Raw genomic sequence first — 19,882 nt, 5'->3', positions numbered from 1 at the left:
TTAAGAATTTTCACTGCGAAATTTTGTGATTTTCTTGTTCAATTGTTCCTTTGTGCCCATTATCGGTCCAATACTTGTAACGCAAATTAGTTAATCTTGAACCAGGGTAACTTAAGCATCAGGAAAGCACAAATTTTCTTTTGATGCCAATGACAATTACTCAGTGTTAACGACTGCGTCGCACAGTGCAACGTCCCATAGACAAAAATCAAAAAAGTGGATTTCTTATTGAACCAATTCTATGTGCTGGTATGTTTTATACATGTTTGAGACATACTGTAATGATATTATTAACCTCCCAAGCTCACTCATACGATTATGGCACGCATCTACTGCAAAATGGTTTCAACTACTCAAGTGACACGGTATTTTTAAAAAAATTTCTCAGTTTTCAAATTAATTTTTTAATATACTTTATATTTTTTCATGTTAAAATCAAAATGGCAACGGTAGAGGCATGTAACTACTACATTTCACATGTTACTATTGAGACATAACGTAGCGCATTTGGAAGTTAAAGGCTTCTTAGTCATGCTTATTTATGCTTAGAAAAAAAGACACTTTCGATTTAAAATCGATCGTCAAAAAAAGTACCCCAAAATACCTCTCTGAATTTCACTTTTCCTCTTATTTGGAATGTCCTTCAAACTTTGGAAGTGATTGCCATTGCTCAAGTTTGCTCTTTCAACTGAAATTCGCGTTTTCGAATGATACCTCTGGAACCAAGAGTGAGCAATTTGTCGTACATATGTCCCTTATTTTTATGTTTAACACGTAATTTATGTGCAAAACACATAAAAGAATCCTGGATTAACAATGTCTAGATGTTTTGCAACAGTAAACCGTAAATAAACACAGTTAAAAGAGATTCAAATAGAAATAATCATAAAAACTAAATGTGATGGCGTTTAGGTCACTTTTTCATCGCCTAGAAATTATTTTAATATGCTTTTCAAGCCTTTTATCTCGAAATGCATAATCTTCTTGGAAAATTATCATTTTATGCTTCTGTACAAAAAAATGGCGTTTGAGACATTTTTGCGATGACGTATTTGACATTCGTCAATTGTGCAAAAAGTAGTTCTCATCGGTACTAAACATTGTTCGTGTCACACCAATTGAAAAAAAATACTAGAATGGCTGTTTTGAGTTTTGTCCCGCATTCCCATACATTCAACGCACTGTGCGTCGCTCCGCCCACATTGCGAAAATCTACGCTCAACTCGAAAGAAAAGCGTGTAAAAAATTCAACTTCATTCTTGTTCTTAACACGATACCAAGTGGAGCCCTTATTGCTGTTGGAGATACACGGTGTATAACAGGCGTTAATGGGCGATAGATTAAATAGATTAAATGGGGTCCATTTAATGAAACATATTACAACGTATACAGCCCCAGGGTTGTATGAAATGGTGACGTGGGACTAAACGCTGTAATTACAGATAGAATTAGTTCGTTTGTTCGGCGATTTACATATTTTAATTCTCAGCCTCCCCTTCATTTTTTCAGAAATATATTCAATAACACTCGAAAGAACTTAATTTACACTTGGTGATATTGTTCCTGTAGCGTTTTTATATGTGCAAACGAAGTTAAAATTTGAAAAAAATAATTTTTGTTTTTTGCTTTTGTTTCATTTGCCAACAATTACATTGACTGTTTTACGAAGACAGCCAATATAAGTATATAATATTATTTGTAAAGTTAAAAATAAGAAAATATCTAACAATGTTGAAATGTGAAAAAATATTCTGAATAGATCTTAGTGAATGGAAAAAAAAATTAAAATTAAATAAAATAACTTATAACTCATAACTGTTGCCTAAATGTTCAATTCTTATTGAGTAATTGATGGTTGTTTACCATCAGTAGCAGCATTGCAGTTTTGATTGCACGCGAATAGAAGTCGTGCCCGCAGCAATGATAGACGACGAGAAACTAGCGGCACTCTGCTCCACATATACTTTACGGTACTGTTGCGTTTACCAGCATGTTTTCCTTCAAGACATCACTTTTTATTACACTCTAACAGCAGGTTTAGAAATTGTTCAAGAAAAGTGGTTGTTTCAAACTTTTAAAAAAACCTTTACCTTCGAGACATCAAATTAGTCTAGGTTCATGGAAGCAAACATGAATTGACCTATTGGGACGAGTCGAATGACCAACACATGGTTAAAGCTTCGTTAAAGTGATAAATACACTGAAGTCGCTTTTTACGCGGGGGATACATGTCGCGTAAAAAAACCGCATAAAAAAACCGCGTAAATTCCGGAATCCGCGTAAAAAAACCGCGTAAATTCCGGAATCCGCGTAAAAAAAAATCGCGTAAATTCCGGAATCCGCGTAAAAAAAGCCGCGTAAAAAACCGTGTAAAAAGCGACCTTAGTGTAAATAAATAAATTGATCTATTGGAATGGGTCAATTTTTTTTTGATATTGATATAGAGAATATCACAGGGAATGGTTGGTGTCTATTCATGTCGTCTGTGCTAGGAATGCTCACATGTGACTGGTTCATTGTTCGCGTAAATTGGTCCTTGACATAATATTGCAGTTTTCGGTAATGTATACCTTTAACGAGGTCTAGCACAAGAAGTGTGATAGCTAGCTTAATTCAGTTGGTTTAATTGGAAAGCTGAGAAAATTTCGTAGTCAATAGTATCTTAAAAACGTCAAATTAGAGGAAATAAGAAGCACTTACAAACGACTAAATGTGGAATCAAAGGTTTTTTGAGAACTAAACTGCAATTCTCACTCTGAAATGTGTGATAAACATGGGTTTTGTTGTTAACCAAATTAAACATTGAAGTCTTCTGTTGTTTGTTGTTTTTTGACACCAAGTACTCAACAGTTTCAATTTAGCTGCCATTTCACTTTAAAAGCAATAAGCTGTGCCTTCGTTTAGTGTTGTGAGATTCACAGTTTTCTGCTCCACTGTCTAACGAAACATTTCAAGCATTGATCTAGTATGCAGTGCATGCTGTGTACAAGACGTCAACGACGCAAAATCTCAAAGCTCGTTGCGGCAGGAGCGAGGATAGACAGGAGTGGTACCATCTCCAGGAAGTCCGGCCCGTCACTTAGCTCCACCGACTACATAGACATAAAGGCACACAACTTTGGCACGTTGACGGAAACGTACAGCGAACTTAAAGCAGAGGCCAATCGGTTCGGACTAGACATAAACACGTGAAAGACAAAATACATGAGAAGTTGGGGCTTGAGGGAAGACACAGTTAGCCTCCCAATCCGGATTCTAATTGACGGTGACGCAATCGAGGTGGTAGATGAGTGCGTATTTGGGTTCACTAGTGACCGCCTACAACGACATTACCTACCACAGAGATAACAAGACGCATTATGACCGGAAATCGCGCTTACCTTGGACTACTGAAAACATTTCAATCGAACAAAATTTGCTGCTACAAAAACAACTATTAGACCGGTAGTCCTCTACGACCACGAAACATGTACCTTGCTTGTGGAGGACCAGCGTGTCCTAGGGGTTTTCGAATGGAAGGTGCTGCGTACGGTCTACGGTGGAGTGTAGATGGAACATGGAGACGACGAATGAACCACGAGTTGCACAAGTTACTGGGCGAATCCACTACAGTTCATACGGCTAAAATCGGAAGGCTACGGTGGGCTGGACATGTCATAAGAATGTTGGACGAAAACCCAGTCAAAATGGTTCTGGGTAATGACCATACAAGAACGCGGCGTCGCACAGAGGAGTAACTCGTGTGAAAACCTGGCCAAAATTATTTTCACTGCTATTTACTGCCCATGATTGCATATCAGTCCCACCTGCATTTTTGTCGTTCTTCTAGAGAAGTTATGGTGAATGTCTATCTCAATATGTGGGAATAAACCACGCTCAACAGCTGAAATAACTTACGGAAAGAACTCATTTGCTGCAAAATATCGATCAATCGTCATTTTTTTGACGCCTGGCACAAGACAATACTATAAATGGATCGATTCCCAAAAAAAATGCTTGAAAGTTTCGTCTAGGGTTAAAATAAACTAATAAGTTTTGCCTAGAGCAGTTTAGAGTGACCTAGAACAAAAAGAAATCAGCAATCCACGTTTCTGTACCTCTGACTGTTTTAATTTTCTCATTTCATTTCAAATTTAATCTTTCCCATCGACATAAACGTCTTCAAACCGGATAATCGAAAACCTTTGAATAAGAGCTCGCCAAATTTAAACATGTGAAAAACACCGTAAGGCGTTGTACACAAATTACGTAACGCTAAAAACCTAGATTTCAGACCACCTCCCCCCTGATGTAACGATTAAAATTACGTAACGCTGATCAACCTGACCCCTTCCGAAATTTTCAATTTCGAGCAAACAACACAGTTACGTAACTGTCTCTACTAACCCCCCACCCTGCCCCATACGTAACAATAAGTAACGCAGACTCAACCCTGCCCCCCCGCCCCCATATGCGTTTCGTAATTTGTGTACGACGCCTAAATTCTACTTCCAGGAACTACAAAGAAAGTAGATATGATAGGATTAAAACTTTTGGCGTTTTTATTTTAATTTGATTAAACTTAACTACTTAGTTGAAACTGAAAAAAATCAAATACTTGACTTTTCCTATGAGTCAAAAACTCGAAAACTGTGATTAAAGTTTCCGTTTATTCATCGGACGGTTAACGGTCTAAGTACTAGATTACATTACAAAATTTCCCAGCACAATGATTAACAAAAATCGTCATAATTTCTGTGTGACAGGCGTCCATAAAAAAAGATTTTTTTTTTCAAATTCACCTTCTCTTTATAAACTTTTTTCCAGCAAATCTTTTTTTAAATATATAGAATATAAGTCCAAGTGTCATTATGACATGTAAATGAAACCATTTGTGTATTATAGGATTAGATTTACGAAGACCGCTACCGTAGTTACACCACAGCTAGACAGAACACGGATAAGCCCTGCTTGAACACGGTATTACGACGTCGGCGGATCTAGAATTCACTTTACGTAAACTGTTGGTTATATTCCACAGAAATTTTTTTATTCAAAAACGTTTCCTTCCGATGATGACGTATTCATTTCGTTATCTGGATTTGAAACTGTTAACACCGAAAGCGCCGATCACCGACGACTATAATTGTTTTCACACTAGAATTTCGCAGTAGAATTAGTCACCTTGACTTCGCAGATCACCGTCGTCAGGTATAATCACTTTTGTATATACGCTGAACTTGGTAGACGACGCTCTTCGTACAGTTTGTCCTCGATTGTAGTCGCTTCCCGGTCGTATCCGTACTGTCGAGCAGACCTCGGGCGTAACAAAAAACTGCAGCCACAAATAGGATTAGACATGAAGGAACTCAATCGATACCGGGGCAGTTTGTCCTTGGGGTAAAGGTCTCATTTGCTGACCAACGGCATCAGAGAGTTTAGATTTTTTACTGTTCACTTTAGTTAAACTAGAGTGTGATTCAGCTGAAAAATTTTGTCATATGGAATTTCGCTTTACCCCAAAATTACCTTGCTTATTATCAGTCGGATGCGTATCGATGCCTTCCGATAACGCGCCGGTGGTTTCAGTTCGTGTTGCAAGTTCTTCGGCGCAAATACTTGCAACTGGGTCCGATTAGATAAGAGCGGGTGAGTGAATGATAGAGATTGGCTTGGAGGGCGTCAGCAAATGTTCAAGACACCGTGTTCACCGTGGAAATAATCGATGTTAATAGATAGATAGATGTTAATCTAGCGAGTTTTGTTCTATTCGTCAGATGGTAATTTTGCAGCACGGTCTGCAGCGAATTATCAAATGTGATTAAATTTTTAGGTTGTTTCATGCCAAAATTATAATGTCGTAAAAGTATACAATCATACCAAGTAAAATTTTCTCGGCTGTGATAGAAGTTTCATTATTTCAGTTATTCTCAGAAAATGATAGCTGTTGAAACACAGCGCAAGCAGTAGATAGCCCTTCTGCTAATTAAACATCAATCATTCACCGTACACATTTTTCCAGTGACTCATATCTTCCGTGTGTCTGACTTTTTAAGTGCAGCGCTTGAGTTGTCTCACTACATATTAGAAGCGATTCGGTTCTACCTACTAGAGTAGTGTGGGGCAAAAGCTTGCACTGATCTCTTTGAAAAAATCTAGTACATTTTGTTTTTTCGAACTATTTTTATCTAACTCTAGCAAACGGTGGCCTTGTTATGTCAGCATCTTACTTCCAAACTGACTGGCTGCGGATCCAATTTTCATAGCTTTGGTATTTTTCACCTATTACTTCATCGAAAAATACAAAAAATCGAAAATAGCAGAACCGCAAAAACTTTTCTGTAATGATAATTTGCAGAATGAATCTGTTTTTCTGAAAAACTATAAACGATTTTTGTAGAAATCAAAACAATTAAAAAATGAATAGTGAGGTAAAGTGTGTAGTAACAGCCGGAAGTATAATGAGAAGAATTAAACACAAAATAGCCCGACAAAGGCGACAAAGGAGGCGACGGATTTAGGAGAGCTCGGCATTTATGAAACAGATATTATACTTTAGAAATGAATTAGACAATAAGAAACAAATTTTTATAAAACAGAATTCCTAAAATAATTTTTTTTACGTAGTCTTGAAACAATTACAGCATCCAGCTTACGAGAAGAAATCAATTTCTTTCTATTTGAGCAAGAGCGTTTTTGAACTCTAACCGTTCTCAAATTGACAACAATTTGACAAATTTATTTGTTGATTAAATTTCGCCGTACCAAGGAACTGTACTATTTTTATCTATTCTGCTCATATTGATACGAAAAACTTGAATGTAATTAATCTTCGCATTTACTCAGAATACATTTCCTACCTATTTTTCCTATTTTCGTCGCATTGGTTTTAATTGCGTCCTGCAAAAAAATTTCCTTCGTGCGCTTCATTATGTACAGCAAAGCAAAAAGAAGCAAAGCCTTGGTGCTACATTCCGTATCGGAACTAGACTTTCTGTTTATTATACACAGACTTCGCAGCCAACTGTTAAGTGTACAGGACAATAGCGGGGATAGCGCTACTGATACTAACAGTCTTTCCCGAGCCGAGACTCGAACCTACGACGACTGGCTTGTTAGGCCAGCATCGCACCTCGAGAGCAGCTGGGAGAGATGTTTGTACAACAATGTGTACGAAATAAACGCAGCTGTATTAGTATACAGGATTTCTCTGTGTATTTTGAGATCTTCTTCTTTAAACAGTCTAAAATTTTGTAGTCTCCGGTCAGATACGGACCAGTGAATTACAGGATGCCGGAAACCTGTGGTGGAGTGTGGATGACTGGGGTTTGATAGTAAACTTTCTGTAAATATATCAAACAACGATCAAAATTTAGTCTAATTCATCAAGTAGGATGTAACGTTGAGAGGAAGATTTCTGTATGGAATGTAATAATCAGTGTGTATTGTATAGCAGAAATGAACAAGATTTCTAAGACCGTTTTTTCACCATCTCCCAAATGGTCTCGAGGTACGATGCTGGCCTAACAAGTCAGTTTTCGTATGTTCGAGTCTCTTTCGTATGCTCGAGTAGCGCTACTATCCCGCAATTGTCCTGTACACTTGGCAGTTGGCTGCGAAGTCTGTGTATAATAAAAAAACAAGGTCGATTTCTGATACGGACTGTAGTACGAATGCTTTGCTGTGCTTAATTATCACCATCATCCTCTTACATTTTTTATATGATTGGTTCCTCTCTCTAACGTAGACATCCGAAATGACACGATTACAAGCATATGATCTGACGTCTTCATGGTGATCTTCGTAGCAAACTTTATTTTCTATCTCATCAGCAGTACCATCCGGATTCCTACGTTGAGCCTGTGTTTTTTGTGCCTTGTGCTCAGACAATGGGACACCGCCGCTAATTTTTGCTAATAAATCACACCAGTGAGCGCGACTGTTTGTGTATTGCCATCTATTAAAAAAATGCTGAAACTATCGATTTTATCATTCACACCAGAACTAGATGTCGTTGCTTGACTAAGAGTATTAAAGCGGTTCATCGGCAGATGGAAATGTTAAAACTTGATAGCAAAGAGCCAGAACAAAATTTTATTGCTTCCATTTGAGCCCTCAAAAATCCTAAACTTATCGGACGTCAATTACTGGTGACTCCGCTTATCGTATTGCATTTTGAATTTGTATGAAGATTTCTCAGATATAACTTGCTTTTTGCAACCTTGAACCACCTTAATGAGTATTGTGCGCATCCGCTTTTAACCACACGGCTCTCGCCCTAATTTTGAGCCGTTGTCAAAATCAATACCACGGGCTCATGGACGATTGGTAGTAAGGCGCAATGGAGTTATATAGGAAACACATGTGTTTTGATAGAAATAGATTGCGTTTAGTGAAAGTGAGTACCAGAAGGATAAAATAAAATGTATAGAAGACGTTTGATAGCTGTGTTCTCGGTCAATGAGCAAAATACTCGGAGAAATTTCGATTTTACTACCACTGAGAAAGCGCCATCTCTTGCTATTGGACATTTTTTCAGGTGTCCTATTGGGTTGTTAAGCTATTCACGGATTTCTGGTTTTTATATATCGACTAAAAGAGTGTAATTTTCTGAGCAAAACGTGATTTTTCAAAATTTTATATCATCGTCCTTCGATTTTTTTCGAAGAATAAAAATCCAAAAAACTGATGTAGCTAAACAAGCCAATTACATTTTTTTTCAACTGCGAAAACAGGTGCAAATCTTTGCCCCGTCTTACTCTACTACTACCGATACAATCGTGTTGTCGCTATTGTTACACGCCGACGCCGGTCACATCATTCGATGATAGTAGTTAATAGTTTAAGTTTTATTCATGTAGACAAATGTAGTCAGATGAATTAATAAACCAATAAACAATGATTGAAAGTCGAGATGCGACTCTAAAAATTGGATCATAACAAGTTTACATCACGTTCGAAACACAACAATAGATAAGGTAACATGTAAATAATTCTATCACGAAACTATCAGAATATAAGTATATAAGTATGAAAGCTGAGTCGCTTAGAAATACTATTACCGAAATGAAACCGATTTTAAGACGTGATGACAACCCGATTAGCAACGTCGGGTGTCTGCGTGTGGCACAATCATAACGCACAGCATTATCACGATATCGATTCACGCTTGAAGATTGTACACATATCAAGCACCATAATAAAGGTGATCTTCGAAACGAAAATAGAGCTTGAGGAATGCGCTATCTCCAGCGAAAAAAGTACATAATTGATAGTATACCTTAATCACGCACGGCAGCCATGTTAAAGCCTACAAGCTGCACGCGTATTTCCAAGACGATCATCATCTTTCTGCACCGTTGCGCGTTCCATAGGGCAGCGAGAAATTTGCTATTTATTTTCATACCATTCAATCCCTCAATATCATGTTGGCTTTTCACTAGTTTAAGATTGCTGCATGCAAAGATGGAATTGGTATGGACTCTAAACTAGGCGTGTTTGGAATTATCCAATGATCCATATAAGAGATTGAATAGTTGAGATATTATTGGCCGGGCCTGTTACGAGTGGTGGAAACGATTCAATAACGCTAGTAGAATATCTTTTTTATTACCAATGAAATTACTACAATCTCTCAACTTTTCACTAAGATATCACGAAATTTCGCCTGCATTGTTTACTAATTGTGACCCAGTTTGCCGGCAGCTTTCGTGTTAGTTGGCCCCCTTGGAGTAGCATCTCGTAATCTAGCTCAATGTATTTAGTTGTAATTTTATGCAACAGACGCTGTGAGGTAGACGAAAATATAATGGAAAAGCAGTGTACAGTTCTATGGAGCTCTGTCTTTTACCGCTGCGGTAAATATATCAACGAAGAATTGCCGTTTTTCCGGCTCTTCGTTGGATTTGCATTTGCTAGTTGTGATTTGAGCTTTGTGCCGAGTTGAGCGCTGTTATGTGTAGGATCACTTAAGACGGAGGAATTTTGCCTAAATTTGTTTCCAAAATAAGGCGGGACGTATAAAGTGCGTTTTCAACAGGAAATGTATCATGTAGCTTGAGGAAAACTTAACATAGAGCGTTTCATTTTTTTCTATTGAAGCCTATAAAATGCAAATTTTTTAAACATTCCTCCCTTAAATAGAAAGCTTACACTAAAAGGCAGCAAGACTAACACATCATGAAATTTTGTAGTTTTGGGTTGTCAATGGCGATGTTAAATGCTGTCAAATTTCGTCTTAAATGGACCCGCTTCAAAATTCACAAAAAAATTCACGTCAGTAGATGTGCCTTTCTAGCTCAGATCGCAAATATCCTTAAAATGATGAAAAATGAGGTTTAAACTCGTATAACTTGCTCATAATATGCACGTAATAGTCCCAAATATATTTGATGAGAATAACAATTTACAGTTTTCGTTATCTATTTCGAGCTGTGCCAGTCTTGGATTCAGCTGACGATGTGGAACAGAACTTTTCTTTAATATTCGATTTCCCTTCTAAACATCCTTAATTTAAAAATCAAAGATGATACTAGATGCTATTTCAAATGCAAACTTACGTTTCAGTTTTGACATAGGACTACGTTTTTCTTCACTCTACTGAGGTGCATTTTGTGAAAACTGAAATGTATGGTGAAATGAAAAGCACGTAGGTCCTACAATGAGCCTGCGTTTGTGCTCTAAATCATTTTTTTATAGCCTCAAACTTAAAAATTAGGACTACGGATATTTATTTACGCTGATATAAAACATGTTAGTTTAATTAAACCTTTCGATATTTTTTTCCTCTGTGGGGACTCATCACTGCGACCAGAGACATTAGATGTGTGTTTTCTGTACTTTACACCTCATACTATTATTACATACTGTGTACTCCAATCACAATTCCTTGCAGAGGCTCTACTGCTAAACCTCTGGTTTTATTTTGAGCATTAATATTTTGTCAATAGAAAGAAGTTTTATCGAGACCTTGTTCGTCCAGCCAACATCGCGCCATAATTACAAGAGAACTATTATTCTATGTTATTGAGATCAGTTTTGTTGTAAGAGACTTCTTTTTGTTCAGAAGGATTTCGCGCCAAATCGACTGAAGGGCTGGCAGCACCCCCATAGAGTTCAATGAAATTATGTGGGTGTGTAGGCCATACCACCCTGCCTTTTTGCCTTTCTCCTAGAAAGGTATAGCAATCACTGAAAAAACCAAAGGTATAGAAGTGCCCCAAAGGGTCGAATCTCGTATATCAGTCGACTTAGTTCGACGAGCTGAGCATTTTCTGTATGTGTGCGTGTGTGTGTGTGTGTATGTATGTATGTATGTAACGGTCTCCCAATCTCACTCGATTTTCTCAGAGATGGCTGGACCGATTTTCATGGAACTAATTGCAAATGAAAGGTCTAGTTGCCCCATAAGATCCTATTGAATTTTTATGAGGTTATGTATCAAAATGTGAAAATCACAAAACTTCATTATCTCAGAAACTACACAACCGATTTGAACAAAATTGGTGTCAAAAGAACGGGCTTGTTTTTTGAACCATTTGTGAAATAATTTTATAATGATTGGACAAATAGTTCAAAAGTTACACAAAGTAACGTGCTTCGAAGACTGTTTAAACTCACTCACTTTTCTCAGAGATGGCGAGACCGATTTTCACAAAATTAGTGTCATATGGAAGGCCTTGTTGCCCCATAGGACCCTATTGAATTTTATTGTTATTGGACTTCAACTTCGTCCGTTATGTATAATAATGTGAAATCAGGTTATGAAAAGAAATATGTTTCTTAAACTGCTTGAACTCACCCACTTTCCTCAGAGATGGATGGACCGATTTTCACGAAATAAGTTGCAATAGAAAGGTCTAGTTGCCCGATAAGACCCTATGAAATTTTATTATAATTGGACTGTAACTTTGTCTGTTTTGTATCAAAATGTAGAAGATATAAAACTCTATTATCTCAGAAACTACACGAACGATTTGAACAAAACAGGTATCAAATGAACAGAATGTCTTCAAAACCCCTAACTAACGAATGTTTTGATGATTAAACATCTAGTTCAAAGGCTATGAAAAGAAACATGTTCAGAAACTTTTTTTTTTCAATTTACTCCTTTTGGATTGATTTCAACAATCTTAGTTTTAAATTGAAGGTTTAGTTGCTTTATTGGTAACCGTTTTGCCTTTCTCCTAGAAAGGTATAGCAATCACTGGCAAAACCGAAAGTATATAAGTGCTCCAAAGGAACGAATGGCATATATCACTCGACTCAGCTCGACGAGCTAAGCATGTTCTGTATGTGTATGTGTGTGTATATGTGGAACTTTTTATTCTCACTCACTTTTCTCATAGATAGCTGGACCGATTTTCATTAAAATGATTGCTAATGAAAACTCTTGTTGTCCCATAAGACCCTATTCAATTTCATTGTAATCGGATTTATAGTTTAGAGGTTATGTATCAAAAAGTAAAAATTATGAACATCATTATTTAAAAAACTACACAACCGTTTTGAACAAAATTGATTTCAAATGAACGGGCTACCTGAAATACCCTTAACTTTTGAATTTTATACAGATTGAACTTGTGATTCACAAGTTATGAAAAGAAAAGTGTTCTGATAACTGTTTAATCTCACTCATGTTTCTCAGAGATGGCTGTACCGATTTTCATAAAACCAGTGTCAAATGGAAGGTCTAGTTGCCCCATAAGACCCTGTTGATTTATTTTGCAATCGGACTATTCCTTTGCCTGTTATGTTTAAATATGTGAAATCCAGCTATGAAAAGGAACATATTCCGAAGACTACTTGAACTCACTTACAGAAATACACAGAAATTACACAACCGATTTGAACAATATTGATATCAGATGGCTATTTAAGGGTTAACTGATGAAATTTTTATTATCTCAAAGATTATACGACTTATTTGAACATAACTAGTGTCATACGAATGAGTTATTTCTCAAACTTACAAATAACAAACTTCATAGCGATTTGATATGCGGCTAAAAAGTTATGGAAAGAGAAGAAATTCAAAAACTATTTAAAACTATACCTGCGTTGATCAATATATGTGGCCTCAACATAATTATATATGGTATCGTACTGATTGAACGTTCCCGGTATCGCTCGTGATTAAATTGTTCGAAATTAAGAGTCATTTCTTTTATTTCGCTATTCTTAAGCACTAACATTACGTCAAATTTCACATTTTATACTTCAATTACAACAGCAATATTTTAGAACACAAAGAGTTCATTCATTGGATTGAAGCGTTCATGTAAATCTATTTTTACAAAAAATAAGTTTGAATGGGAAAGGCTTGGTCTGATCGCTAGGTGGATTATTTTTTTTTGAAAATTACTCTCTATCAATATTTTAAGAGGGCTGAAGTTTTTTTTAAATCGAAATATCTGGGTAATGACAAGAGACAGAGAAAAGTTCTCAAGGGAAGACTTAGAAAAGTGTCGGAGCTTCTATAGAAAAATATTAACAAAATCGAATTTGAGATCTTGCACTGAAAAAAAATCATGTCAAAGTGATTTGAAAAAAAAAAACGGTCATCTCAGTTTTTTTTTCAAAATAAGTTTTGTAGATAGACAATTTAGTTATATAATTTCTTCAGAACAAATTACTCGAAAAAAAATCTTATTAACAAAATTTTTTATGTCCTGGAAGTACGGTAATGACAAGAGTTAGAGAAGCGTTGTCAAGGAATGACAATGACCCTACAGGGAATTGTCTGAAGTTTTATTTATAAATATTGAAAAAAAAAATTTTGAAATTTCAACCCGTAAAGACCCGGGACGGAAGTTGTTTTTCGAAAATGCTCGTTCTCAGCACTGGAACGGCCGATTTGAGAAAACTTGGAATTTTATTCAAGGGGAATAGTTGCTCTAAGTTTTGGTAAAGATGTCACCCCTCTGAACCCCTCCCCGTTTTCGTGAGACGCAAATATGTCTGTTTTTTTCTAATTTTTCAAACAGATTGAGCAAACACTGGGAATTTTCATACGTATCAATTGCTCCATGTATCAAATCATGTCAGGTGGATGAAATATGGTATTTTAGAGTGAATTTTGGACTTTCCAAATTATTTCAGTACAAAATCACAAAACTACGTATTTTCATAAAAAAATCAAATAAGAAAATCGTTTTCTCAGTCTTCCACAGTAGGTTTCAGCTTGGCTCTTGAATTTTCAAGCTCTATATTTCTAGAGTAACGTCTGCTGAATCCAAAGATGCTGAAAGATTTATTCTAGCATGCACAGATTTAGAGAAAAACGAGTTTGAATTCACTAAAGTACGAGTTCTACGTACTTTGGTGAATTTAGCCTGGTTTTTCTCAAAATGTTTGCATGCTAAAATAAATATTTCATCTCGTATGGATTCAGGAGACTTTACAATAAAAATGTAGAGGTTAAATTTGAAGAACGGTTTTGTTGTTTGAATTTTTACAAAAATACGTAGTTTTGTGGTTTTGTACTGAAATAATTTGAAAACTCCAAAATTCACTCTCACATACCATATTTAATCCACCTGACATGATTTGATACATGGAGCAATTGATACGTATGAAAATTCCCAGTGTTTGCTCAATCTGTTTGAAAAATTAGAAAAAACACACTGAGAACGAGCATTGTCAAAAAAAAACAAGTTTCGTCCCGGGTCTTTACGGGTTAAACTAAAAAAAATTAATTTAAAAAAAATATCAGTTTTTTAGTAAATTAGTTTTTTAGATAGGCAATTTCAAACTTTTTCAAACAAATCAAAAAAAAAAAAAAAGAAATCAAACGGCGGAGCCGGATGGAGCCGCTTGAGAGTTATTGTCAGAAAAAAAATTATTTCATGTGCCTGCAGAGTGCCTATTTTGGTTTGTTCAGAAAAGTTTCAGGCAATTAAACGATCTATCTTAAAAACTTATTTTGAGATAAATCTGAGATGACCGATTTTTCTGAAATCTCTTTTTTCTTATTACTTTGAAAGCAATAACGCAAAACGCTTCTTTTGGCATCAAATCTTTTACTTAAAAAAAGTTCTTCTCCAGTCAAGTAACAACACATACTGTCATGTATTTCGCACATGTTACGAGAGTACAACTATCCAACAGTAGGACTTTTGCTACACATACATGCATAGCATCTGTTGGGCACACATTACAGATTTTACCACCTTCAATGTACAACAATTCAACAGCTTCCGCTTTTGTAAAGATCGATTACGGCTACGTCCTTATGGTCGGAAATAAGGCAGTGTCACGATCGTTGTTACCATAGACCGAGTTTACCTGTGTGCATCTTTAACGACTAGTAAGGCGTCGTGCATAAATTACGTAACGCCAAAAACCTAGATTTCAGACCCACTCCCTCCCCCTATGTAACGATAAGTAACGTTCGATATGACTCCCCCCTAAAATTACGTAACGCTGGACAACCTGCCCCCGTCTAAATTTGCAATTTTGAGCAAACATCACAGTTACGGTAACGGATTTTCATACTTTCACCCTTCCCTCTACACACTTTATATAGATTCTACTGCTCTTCTTTTCCGAGCTTCGTTAGATACCCTACCAAGCATCAGCAATTATAACTGTCTGGAGAGCGTGAAGGAAGGGTCAAGTAGGGTAATGGGAAGGAGCCTGAAAATAAACCCATGCGTGAAGCCTCTGGCCGCGAACGATCTGATTCTACTAAGATTCGAACCCATAACCATTCGCTTGACAAAGCGGACTCGGTAACTTTGAGGCTACGAGCTTCCTCCTAACGCGGGTTTTTTATGCGGTTTTCCGAATAAACGCGGTTGTATTACGAGGTACGTATCCCTAGTATAAAAAATGACTGTATATCGGTTTGTAAAAAAAGTTCGAGAGTGATATCCAAGACACGACCGCATGGAAGACGTGGGACTACGTAAATTATTATTCATCGTACTCTTCAGTTATATAATATTGTAAGTGCAGCGGATATCGTACGCGGTCTCACCATGATATGATGCATTAATGCGATAATTGCATGAAATTTGTAAATGCATTAATCGACCTTTTTCAAGCTTATCACAATTCGTTGATACTGTGCATAACCAGCGGTATATACGGAGCTAGTCCGGTTTTAAACAGAATAATCTCATGTTAAGGCCCTTCGACAACCAAATGGAATGATTTTACTAAGATTCGAACCCACCACCACCCTTTTTTCAAAGCGGAATCTGTTACCTTGCGGCTACCGAGCTTTCCTAACCTTTCAATATACAGGTTAGAAAATAAAATTTGCTCCGAATATCGTACACAACCGTATGAGCCAGCAGTGCAATTCCTCAAAAAACGGGCAATTAATTTAATCGACAATTTTTTATTTGGCTGAAACGTGGCAAAGATGCCACGAGCTATTAATTTAACTTTTTGGAACACGACTCATTTTCGAGAAGCTATTCAAAAATGCTATTTTGGGAAGGTATTGATGATTACAAATATTTATAAAGCCAAAACGGTTTGTTTGATCGGTGCGACGACTTCGGCAAGTTGTAGATAATAATTTCGTCTTAAAAAAAAAACATTAAAAAAAAACAAATATTTGAAAAAAATAGGACAAATTTAAAATTGATTATCTAAAAAAGCTCATTCTTTAAAATTTAATAATCAACTAAATAGGCATATTAGTTCTTCGCTTCACCGCACGGTGGTTCAAAAATTAAAAAAGCCGGTTAAAAGTCATTTTCTCGCGAACGTTACATTTCAGAACAATGGTGTCTTCAGAAAAGTTTAAGAGTAAAAAAAAAACACTGACATTAACTGATTCGCGGTGAATCATTCTACAAGTTAGTTTTAAAAAAAAAATTCTCTCGGATAATCAATATTTTTGACGGTGGCAAAGTTTTCCAAATAACAAGGGGGCGGGGGCTAGAGGTACGCAAATATTCGCTTGTCCACGGAAGGGGGAGGGGATAATGATAATGTCCATAATGTTGATATAAACTAATACCTGTTTCGGTAATGTGGTCACACAAATCTACCAAAAACACAGCATGGCTTGTTTGTTTCTACGTTGCCATTGTCAGCAATACCACTTATGGTTTTTAACCTTTTTAATTAAAGTGTGTTTGTGTTTTGCACAAAAAAAACCTGCTTAGGGACCATCCATTAATGATGTCCATTAATGATGTGACATCACATTTGATATTTGATATTTGCATTATTCATTTATAGTTCTACGATCCCGTCTTTTTTGCTCAAGATTTGCTTTAGATAAATGAATTTTTTTTCGTTCAAAAAGCATAAAGTTCGTTAATTCTATTTTACCGTGCATGTTCGTTTATGAATGACAGCGCAACTTCATTAATTTTTAGTGTCTCTCAATCCAATCAATACGAAAACTGTGACAGAACGTAAATAAAAATGCTTGGCTATTGTAACATGTGGAGAAGATTTGGATTGCGAGTTGATTGAAGAAGAGGAACTGAATATTGATGGCCTTTCAAAAATCAGCAATGATGCTGCAGTTACTGTCTCGGCTTTCTATGTCGTCGATATGCGACTCCATCAACAGCATCTTTGGACTAAGAACTAAACGCTCTTTCTAGTTATCTGCTATAATATTCTTTCCCTTTTAGTTTCAGTAAAATCGTTCTCATTAAGAAAAAATGCATTCCTAACAAACTTCTTGATTTTCAATCAATTATTACCAAAGAAGGGGTGTGGGGGGGGGGGGGGTATAAAAACGTGACCTAATTAAGGAGGGGGATCAAGGAAGTTGTGACAGCTTGTGACAAGGGGGAGGGGGGAGTTAGTTTTTCCCAAATTTTGCGTGACATCATTAATGGATCGTCCCTTATTAACAATAACAAATAACACAATATCAAACGTGTAGTTCAATTCTAGTTTCCTTTTCGATTGCTTCTTCTGATCGAAATGTAGGTAAAATAGAGGTGATTATAGTTTAGAAGATACATTATTAGATGATTAAAGTACAGATACATAACTTATCTGAGGCAATCGGCAATTTTTGTTTTCGTACGATCCAGGATCCTTTCGAAAACATTTGCAGTGAATGAAAATCAACAAAAATACAATAATGATACTGTCTCGCGAAAGAATTATGTATTGGAATCCAACAACTTACACACCAAAATCTGTATACAATTTTCAGCAAAAAAAATACTGAAAATAATCAGCGAAATTTTTTTCTGCTGATTATCAGCATTCAAAATACTGTTTACCGAAAATCAGCAAATTGCCACTAATTGCTAATTTTTTGGCAACTCTATCAGTCAAGCTATCAGAACTACCGCCATTTTATAATTCGAGCGTGTTATAATCACAAGATTCGAGAATTACAGGAAAAATAGTGTATGCATTCATATATCAAATAAGGTATGTCATCTCGAGACAAACGGAAAGTTATTAGAATGCGTTTCCTTTAATTACAGATTTTTTTTGAACGATTGTCATCATTAGAGAAAAAAATCCTTCGCGCAGCGCTAAGCGTACTGTGCATGGGACAAACGTGATAGATAACCAATTAGAACGTATCAGCGAATGGATCAACGTAAGTGTCACCTGCTAAGAAACAATACAGAGGTTTCCAACCTTTTTTGATATTTTTCTAGCCTGAGGACGACATTGACCAATTCGTTGCCAATTATACGAAAACAAAATTACCGATACTTATCATAAGAGCAGCACCATATGAAGGAAGATCGGCGTATGTTTGTGTTGAAAAACGTGTGTTCTCAGTAACACCTGATAGTCTGAAAGCATTCTTTGAACTTATTCACACATATTATTTTTTCAAAATGCGGTTTGACTCCTCTCTCACAAATTTTTAAAACTTTTTCGTTGGGACAATTTCAGGAATGGAGAAAGTCAGCACTACAGTTGACAACTTTATTATAAACTTAAAATAAATATTTGCAATGAAACATAAAATATATGAAAAAATATTAGTTCTAATAAAATAACAAGAAATTCCCGGATTCTGCTAATTTTTGCTGAGATGCATCAGTAAATTCACGTCATAGGCTCAAATGCTGAACAATCAGCGGTTCTATTACAGCAACTGATTTTTCAGTAAAGAAGTTTCAAAAGTTTGACGTTACGAATTGCTGATCGCTTCCAGCGAGAATGTTTGCTGATTTCATAACTGATTTCTCAGCATGTAAAATTTCAGCAAAGTTTTGCTGATTTCCAGCAATAAAAACTTAGTGTGTAAGTTGTCAATGAATTTTCATTAAAGGTTCTAAATATGTCTATAGCATCTGGAGAGTTAGTCGACATTTACTATCGTAAATTCCAACTTAGTTATTCAGATGCTCCGAGCCGGTATAGAGACCCCGAGCAGTGCATCTATATTTTCACAATTTTTTTCGCTGATTCAATTATGAATGCATCCGAAATTCGCAACTGACTGCACGGTGCTGCTATGAGAAGACTGTGCACATGTAGAGTGCATTTTGGCATGGAATCCTTACTTTCCGTGCAAACGTTTGAAACTTAATGATGGCTTGGGTCTGTTGACTATATTGTATCTCATTCAGGTATGAAAGTTTTGCATGCAGCTATTATTTCCTCGCCTGAGCTTGAAAATAGCAGCGTGCGTGCGAGAATGCCAATTGTTAATTCAGTATGATTAGAGATGCGTTTTTAGGATTATTGATTTCGGTAAACATTTCATTTCCCTTTTGAAGTTTTTTCTATCGCACAAAACTGGCAAACACTTCGAAGGTTTGGAGTTTGGAACCAACAATTTCACATCTGCTTTTTTTCTGTGTGCTGAAAACGTCGTTCTGGAACGTTCGGAACTGATCTCCTGTTTCTGTGGACTTTTTTTACCTGCACCGGTGTAAGAAATCAAAGAAAGGCAGGTGCTGTTGAAGTTAATAGTTGATTCGGTTTCATCAGTTTTTGATATTCT

At 36.3% G+C, this 19,882-nt stretch overlaps 2 protein-coding genes across 12 annotated transcripts in view; one reads left to right on the top strand and one right to left on the bottom strand.

Annotated features, from left to right (window-relative positions):
• LOC129723561 (uncharacterized) overlaps positions 1–19,882 on the top strand; it is a 104,925-nt gene that overhangs the window by 63,427 nt on the left and 21,616 nt on the right. The gene's annotated exons all lie outside the window — the stretch shown is intronic.
• LOC129723556 (huntingtin-interacting protein 1) overlaps positions 1–19,882 on the bottom strand; it is a 41,057-nt gene that overhangs the window by 18,100 nt on the left and 3,075 nt on the right. Inside the window, exon 1 of one of the 10 annotated variants that reach the window (XM_055677853.1) lies at positions 5,164–5,318. The exons of 8 other annotated variants lie outside the window; for them this stretch is intronic. The gene's annotated coding sequence lies outside the window, so the exon portion shown is untranslated. Of the gene's footprint in view, positions 1–4,908; positions 5,066–5,163; positions 5,319–19,882 lie in introns of those variants that run through there. One more of the 10 variants, XM_055677855.1, reaches the window with a different exon arrangement.

This window comes from Wyeomyia smithii, chromosome 2 (assembly GCF_029784165.1).
Source record: "Wyeomyia smithii strain HCP4-BCI-WySm-NY-G18 chromosome 2, ASM2978416v1, whole genome shotgun sequence".
Taxonomy (NCBI): domain Eukaryota; kingdom Metazoa; phylum Arthropoda; class Insecta; order Diptera; family Culicidae; genus Wyeomyia; species Wyeomyia smithii.
This window is presented reverse-complemented; position numbering and strand designations above follow the sequence as displayed.